Raw genomic sequence first — 8342 nt, 5'->3', positions numbered from 1 at the left:
AAGACTAACTTCTTGTAATCCCTTGAAGAGTGGAAATAAAGATGATAGTGAAACATTTATTGCAAAACACAACCAAGAATCTTCCTAAATATTTCAGCTACATTCTTTATCTTATAGGCCCAGAAGGAGAACTGGATGGAGTGAAAGGGCATTAAATCTATTAAGTCTTTAAGGTTAAAAAAGAAGGCTCCTTTAAAAACCAAGAGAGAATATAAGAAAGAAAAAAATAATTTTTCATTTGTACCCGATGGTTTTTTTTTTTTTTAATCTGTTTGCAAATGTTCACTGTAATGGTTTGAAACCCAGTCGTGTCATTTCTTTACGCCCACACAGAGCTGCAGTAGTGCAGACACTGTAACAGGCAAACCATATTACCAGCAACAGCCATTAAAACTCTTCCCACGCCAAGCATGGGCTGAAATCACCCCCACCTCCACACACCCCACTGCAAAACCTTCAATGATCAGTTTAAAAAAAAAAAAGAAAATTGAAAAAGGAAACGGGATGCTTCTTTTGTTTCAACGCTATTCCAGAGAGACCTGTACCACTCCACCTGCCTATGGACTGACCGCCTAAAGGTTAGCAAGTGCTTTGTTGTTACTTTATGTGGATAGAAATTCTATGCAGAATGAGATAAATCATTAAGTTGTGCTTGTTTTAATGCAGTAATTATTTAAATTCGAGATGAGGGAAGCTTTTCTCCAAAACATAGAGCATTTTAGTACCAGTCCCACGTCTGTCTGAGACAGCTTTATAATCAGTATTTTTAAATCTGTTAGTCCAGTCTCCAAAACTTTAAAAGATGGATTAAGGTTATTATTTTACTCTTAGTGCAACCTGTTGATTGCAGATTCTTGGCTGAAGGTTGTTAACTCTTTCCTAGCATAGAAAATGCACAGTGAATTTGATGATGCGACAAAATAAAAATACAAACTCCCTTAATTTTTTTTGTTGTGCAACTAGAAACGTCCTATTTTTCTGGTCACTATAGAGCTGCCAACAATGTGCAGGAATAACAGATGTATTAAATGTGTTTCCCTTTTGAGAGAAATAAGCTAAGTTTAAAATAGAAGTACAGACGTAGAATAATCCAGAGAGTACTGTGTGATTCAGCTGAGATGAGAAGTGGTATAGGAATTAGAGTGGAAAATACTTTGATGTACAAATTATACTGATTGAGAAAACTATAAGTCAAAAATAATGTTTTATGTACATATTAAAATATATTTTTAGCTTACAGAGTGTTTATACTGAGGTCAAACCTTTTGGAGGTTTCAAACTTAAAAATACCCAAGAGGAGAAAAAATGAAGAGCACAAATTGATGTACTTCTATTAACCATCAAGATAAATCCTAAATTCTTTGCTGTCATAGGTGGTGTATATTTTTCAGTTGTTATAGAAACTTAAGTCAGCTGCTACATTTTATCTGGAGTATTTTGATCTTACAGGTTTAATTTTCTCTCTTTCATATACTCTGAAAGGATTATAATATTCTGGTGCAATATCCACAAAAAGAAACCACTTATGTAAAACTAAGAAATGGTAGGAGCATATTGTGGAATTAGGAAGGGTAAATTTCCCCCAAATATTCATACACAGTACCTGAAGAGAGACTCTTACGGTCCCATGACTTCAAAATTAGATAAAGCATGTTTTGTAGCTGCTTTGTATATTACACAACAACTGAGGTAAGGTGTGTGATTTTCAGGGACTATTGATATCACAATGAGCAGGCAGATGTCTCAGGGTCAGACTATGGTTAAAACTGATTCTCCTGGGAAAGATTATCAATATTCCCAAAGATGAGGAGGTTCTAAACCTGGGTCCTGATCCTGCAACAGGCTGAGCACCCTCAACTCTATTAACTTTAGCAGAAGTGCGCAGTCAGCACCCTGGTGCAGGTACTCAGAACTTCACAGGATCAGATCTCTTGAACAACTAAAGAGCTGAAGTCACATACGCACTTTTGTTACGAGGCATTGGGGGATGATTTCAGCTTCAGGGAATGAGGTAAGAATGAGAATAAGTGCCAGACAGAGAAACTGTTTACAGTGAAAAAAGGTATCTTGGGGGAGACTAGCAGTCACTTCTGGGCCAGTGAGAAAGTCCATCAACACCACTGTTACTAATTAGAATTGAAGTGTAGAAGTATATGGAACTTGTACACTCTAAAAACAATACAGAACCCCCTCCCAAAAAACACCCTTCTGTTCTACCAAACAAAATGATATTTGTTGCACCATTAGTAATTAATGTATTACTAATGGTACAATTACTTTTTCATACTGTGTATGAAAATGTAATTGAATACAAGTGTGATCTGTTCTCCAGGAAGTCCTTCCAATAAACATTGTCTGGCTATACCGAAAGAAGGATAAGAGGCACTTGATATGGATTTAATTAGGCCACAACTTTATTATATAGATGTGTGGGACTATCCGGCAGATAAAGTGAGCAGTGCAAGCAAATCCATGTTTATTCAGATAACTATTCAGGGCTTCCTCCAGCTGCCCTTCATTTTCCACCCAGGTCCCCTAGCCAACCTGCCCCAAGAACTTAAGGTGCTGGTTGTTGTAAATATAGGTATCATGTTTCACATATGGGACTGACTATGCTAAATACCTGTCTGAAGTATCTGAACATGCCTAGTGGGAACTAGATGATGCCAGAGGCTGAAACATTTCAGACTGAACTGGCTAAATGTGCAGTTAATAAAAGCTACCTTCCTCATAGGTGCTTACTAAATATGACAGTGCCAACTTTCAACTTATAAATCTATTGATGGTTCGGTTTTATGTTTGTACAGTCTCTAGCACAATGGAGCGCCACTGCTGAATGGTTTCCTGCAGAGATGGGTTGGCCCTAACATTTCATAAGAGTACAGCTTGTCAGTGCCACTCAAGCAGTTGACATGGCATTTCCTTGTGAGAGACGCTGTCATTTATCTCTTATGTGGCCAGAAGTATCTGTGCTGGCAAGGATGAAAGTATAAATGTGCTTGTTGAACTGTGTCAGCATTTTGTTTTGTAAATAAATGTGCATTCTTTTAAAACTCAGAAGAGGAAATGTATGAGTTCTCAGAAGACAGATGTACTTTGTCAGTACTAATGTAGAATTTAGCTTTTAAATCAACTCTCTTTGTTCCAAAGACCAGCGTTTTTTTTCCATTTGAAACATCCTGCAACCAGTTTAACTTTTCAAGAGGATTATACAAGGAGTAAAAACCAAAAACAAATAATCCCTCCCTGCCACTAAGTATAGCTGACCTGCAGTTATATGTTAGCCTGGTAAAAGGGTCTTTCATTCAGAACACCGCGGGATGGATTAAGGCCATAAGCAGCATAAAATGGCCTTTAAACAGCCAGAGATTGCAATTGTTTTTTGCAACAGTCAGAAGGCCAGATCCTCAGCTGGTGTAAAATTGGTGTAGCTCTACTGAAGACAGGGCATGAGAATCCTTGGCCAGGAGTATCCCAAATGATTTGTGTTCTGATTTTAGATTAAGGTACATCTTGGGGATGAGCTTTTACATGTTCTTATTGCTCTGGAAGAAGCCAAGATAGTTGGGCGCCATACTTTCAAAACACTATAAATGCAAGGTTTTTTCTGGTGTCTTCCAAGAAACCAAGTAAATTAGTCTTGGTCACAACAAACTGTATATTTCACTAATTAAATTTGAGGTAGCAGAAGAAGCCACATGGTGGCTAAGAAATTAGATGAACTTTTTGTTTCAGTTTGTATATAGGTGGTGCCATTCAGTTGAAAAAAATAAATATGAAAAAAGTAAATCACAGGGAATAATGGACTGAAGCATGATATGTAACCCTCAGTCCAAGATTTTTCTTTTGTCTGATGTATAGTTTTTAAAGTTTGAAATTAAAAGTGTATACAGACCACTGGTTTATATTTACAAACACTAAAATATGGGCCACAGTGAAGTACCAGGAATTGCCCTGGTGTATTAGAGAACAGGATTTGGCCCCATCACTTCTAGTGTACATGTAAAAATGTCCATGGATAATAAATGATGAACAAAAATCATAGAAAGCTAATTATGCATCTGAAAATAACTAAAAGTACAGTTTTTCCTATTCAACTCATTTTCTCTAAACAATTATATGAATAATTTAAAAACCCCTCTTTCTTACTTATTTTTTATATTAACAAGATCTAATGCTTTGTTATGTGCAGGCTTCTTGTATTTGAGAACAGTGACTCAGTGGAATAATTTGGATAGGCATACTGAAAATGACAAATATGAAGTCGGTGTAGTCAGAGGCATTTTCAGGATGGATTTTCTGCTTCTGCAGGTTAGAATGAATATTCAGAATTCCATAGTCTTACTCACGTGAAGTGAGTTTGGTAGCACCAGATATTCCTTGGTGGATAACACATTATTTTTATTATTATTTCTATTCTGCTATGTTCATCATTATGAATTATTATAAAAATCATGCTGCCAAATCGTGGACCAGTTAGCGGGAGCTTTGCCACTGACTTCAGTGGGACCAGGATTTGGTCTGAAATGCACATAACTGATCTTGCCTAAAGATTCCTATACAGGCAGTGGAGGGTTGGTGACATCTAAAAATAGATTGGCTTTTAAAACAAACCAACCAGTCTCTTGCATTTCAAACAGAAAACTAGTATGCTACGGTGTTCTGGAGAGTGGAATGGGTCAACATGTACATAGGTGTAATGTGCATTGTACCCTTGCTAGCACACTCAGCCATACAGATGGGATAGAATCATAACATTGTAGGAACGGAAGGGACCTCAAGAGGTCATCTAGTCCAGTCTTCTGCACTCATGGCAAGCCTAAGTATTATCTAGACCATCACTGACAGATGTTTGTCTACCTGCTCTTAAAAATCTCCAATACTGATGATTCCACAACCTCCATGTGCAATTTATTCCAGAGCTTAACCACCCTGATAGTTAGGAAGTTTTTCCTAATGTCCAACCTGAACTGCCGTTGCTGCAATTTAAGCCCATTGCTTCTTGTCCTATCCTCAGAGGTTAAGGAGAAAAATTTTTCACCCTGCTCGTACTATATTCTACACTGTGAGCCTGATCCACAGCACAGGGAAGACAGTGGGAGCCTGTCCCTTGATTTTGATCAGGTCTTTGCTGAAGCTTCAGAGTGCTCTGCATGCCTGGGGATGAAGCCTGTATATTTTAATCTTACCCTCAAACACACATTAACAAACATAAGAAGTACCATACAAAATGTGTAGCTAATGATACGTGCTAAACAACTGGTCATTCCATTGCTTTTACTTGTACCCCATCCCCAATCTGTACAATGTTAATTTAAATTGTAAGCTCCTCAGGGATGGCACCTTGCATTTATGTTTATTTTTAAAGGATCTAGCATAATGCTAGCACTATATAAAACTACAAACTATAGACTATCATAAATAATGATGGTTTTAGAGATATTTCCAGTTCCAGCAGTATTTTCCATTTTAAAGAAAGGGAATATTGCTGGAGTTGGTAATATTTCTAAAACTGGAATATTCTTTAAATGTACTCAGTGAGAGTAGTAATGATAATCACAGTCCCAAGCAGAAGCTTAAATCATCTTAGAGACAGTTTTTGCCTTTTAAGAGAAACCATTTGTAATTGCTTGTGAGATGCCCATAACTATGCGTGTGGCTCATTTAAGTTAAGGGCAGAACCCCTGTTTTAAAATTAATATCTTCTTTTACATCAGTTTGTTGGCCTTAGCACATGATAGTCCTTCAGAAGTTCTCACTTACATGTATGGAATTGGGATAGATTCAGTAAGGAGAGTATCCTCAGTGGAACTGGAACTCATTGCTGTATTGTAGTTATTCTTACACATATGCATAAAGCAAATGTGTGAACCCAAAGTGTCATAAATATAAAGGGAAGGGTAAACCCCTTTGAAATCCCTCCTGGCCAGGGGAAAGCTCCTCTCACCTGTAAAGGGTTAAGAAGCTAAAGGTAACCTCGCTGGCACCTGACCAAAATGACCAATGAGGAGACAAGATACTTTAAAAAGCTGGGAGGAGGGAGAGAAACAAAGGGTGTGTGTCTGTCTATATGCTGGTTTCTGCCGGGGACAGACCAGGAATGGAGTCTTAGAACTTTTAGTAAGTAATCTAGCTAGGTATGTGTTAGATTATTATTTCTTTAAATGGCTGAGAAAAGAATTATGCTGAATAGAATAACTATTTCTGTCTGTGTATCTTTTTTGTAACTTAAGGTTTTGCCTAGAGGGGTTCTCTATGTTTTTGAATCTAATTACCCTGTAAGATATCTACCATCTTGATTTTACAGGGGGGATTTCTTTAATTCTATTTACTTCTATTTTTATTAAAAGTCTTCTTGTAAGAAAACTGAATGCTTTTTCATTGTTCTCAGATCCAAGGGTTTGGGTCTGTGGTCACCTATGCAAATTGGTGAGGCTTTTTATCTAACATTTCCCAGAAAAAGGGGGGGGTGCAAGTGTTGGGAGGATTGTTCATTGTTCTTAAGATCCAAGGGTCTGGATCTGTAGTCACCTAGGCAAATTGGTGAGGCTTTTTACCAAACCTTGTCCAGGAAGTGGGGTGCAAGGTTTTGGGAAGTATTTTGGGGGGAAAGACGCATCCAAACAGCTCTTCCCCAGTAACCAGTATTAGTTTGGTGGTGGTAGCGGCCAATCCAAGGACAAAGGGTGGAATATTTTGTACCTTGGGGAAGTTTTGACCTAAGCTGGTAAAGATAAGCTTAGGAGGTTTTTCATGCAGGTCCCCACTCTGTACCCTAGAGTTCAGAGTGGGGGAGGAACCTTGACACAAAGCAAGAATCATTGCTGGCACAAAGCATGTTTTTTGTAGTTTCACTGATCTTATTTTAACTGCATGCATTAATTTAATGTTTAACTATTGCTAAGAATATTCCTGTATACCACAGGAGTGGACGGCTCCCATACTTTATACTGGGTATTAGTAAGAGCTTTTTTCTTCATAAATAAAAGGAAAAAAATAAAAAAAAATAAAGGAAAGAATTAGAGATTGGCTAACCCCAGAACCACTTATCTGGCTACCACCCCAGAATCTAGGGGTTTGGTAAATGGAACCAGGATGAAAGTCACTCTCAGTTGTGTGTGTGTGTGAGAGAGAGAGCGGGAATGAGTGAGTGAGAGAAAAACAAACAAATCCAGACCAATAAAGTTTTGCAAAACTAAAACCCACTTCCATCTGAAGAGATGATCCAAACTCTGAACCATTGATCTCAAAGACTCCAGTGGATACGCAGGGAATATGGACCAATCAATCAAAAAAAACATAACTTCTGTGTTTACCAAATGAGTCAGCACATGATGATATGATGATAGCCAAAGTAAAATTTGCATTATGAAGACATGACATCTCCAAGGTATTAGTGATGAGCATGTATCATTTGCAGGCCAAGAAAGGGCTAATTTGCACAAGCTTGGGAAATGAAGTTCACGTGTTCCAGTTTGGCATGTACAATCCAATGATGTGGCACAGAGAATCACTCAAAGCAATAAAATTCGTGTTTCATCTAAGGGCTGCATCCATAAAAAAACAGTAAACATCACACTACAGAACCTCCTAATATATGAGTCTACTGGCCACACTGATGCTTCTTCCCTGGCTTACATCAAAGTCTTCCTCTGGGGATAATGTGGATCAAGCCTCAGTGGCACAAGGTGTGTGAACCCCCTACTAGGATTTTTCACAGCAAGTCGTCTAGTGCAGTGAAACCACACTGGTTCTGTTACATTCACGGCTATCCACATCTGTGGAGAGCAGGAGGGAAGACTGCTGAAAGTAAAACAGCTTTTAGAAGGGGTCAGGGCCTCTTTGCCCATGTCACTTAAGGGCTGGAAAGCTGTCATGTAGCAATGAACTTGAGTGGTAATGTGTCTGACCTGATGAAGTGAACTCCCACACTCAAGATCTGGACAATTAAGACTGTCTCTTCACTTGTTTTTGCAACTGGGCCTCACCATATTTTCTATGTAACTCTAAGCTGATTTTAGATGCCAAAGTCTCTTTTTCTCAGCCTACGCTAACTGCATTTTTCCAACATAGCTAAAGTATCTGTGTCCTATACCATTCCAGTTATCACTTGTTCCCTAACTGTGCTGCACTATCAGAAGCCCTTGGATCATACTCACATTGGATAGATATTAGGATTCTTGTCTAACAAACATCTGTGTCTTTCACTGTTCATTTCCACTACAATTTTAAGAACTACCTGCTACAGTTGTACAAAAAGTATTTTAAGAAAATTAGCTTTAGTCACATATAATTGTAGGAGTATTCTTTGTATCACATTAATATCTTTCACTTAACAATGT

The 8342-nt window shown here is 38.0% G+C and overlaps 1 protein-coding gene across 1 annotated transcript in view; it reads left to right on the top strand.

Moving 5' to 3' along the window:
• The first annotated feature begins 495 nt into the window (after window positions 1-495).
• Window positions 496-8342, top strand: part of ZNF831 (zinc finger protein 831) — a 34079-nt gene continuing 26232 nt past the window's right edge. Inside the window, exon 1 of the mRNA XM_077832427.1 lies at window positions 496-578. The gene's annotated coding sequence lies outside the window, so the exon portion shown is untranslated. The remainder of the gene's footprint in view (window positions 579-8342) is intronic.

This window comes from Eretmochelys imbricata, chromosome 13 (genome assembly GCF_965152235.1).
Source record: "Eretmochelys imbricata isolate rEreImb1 chromosome 13, rEreImb1.hap1, whole genome shotgun sequence".
NCBI lineage: Eukaryota > Metazoa > Chordata > Testudines > Cheloniidae > Eretmochelys > Eretmochelys imbricata.
This window is presented reverse-complemented; position numbering and strand designations above follow the sequence as displayed.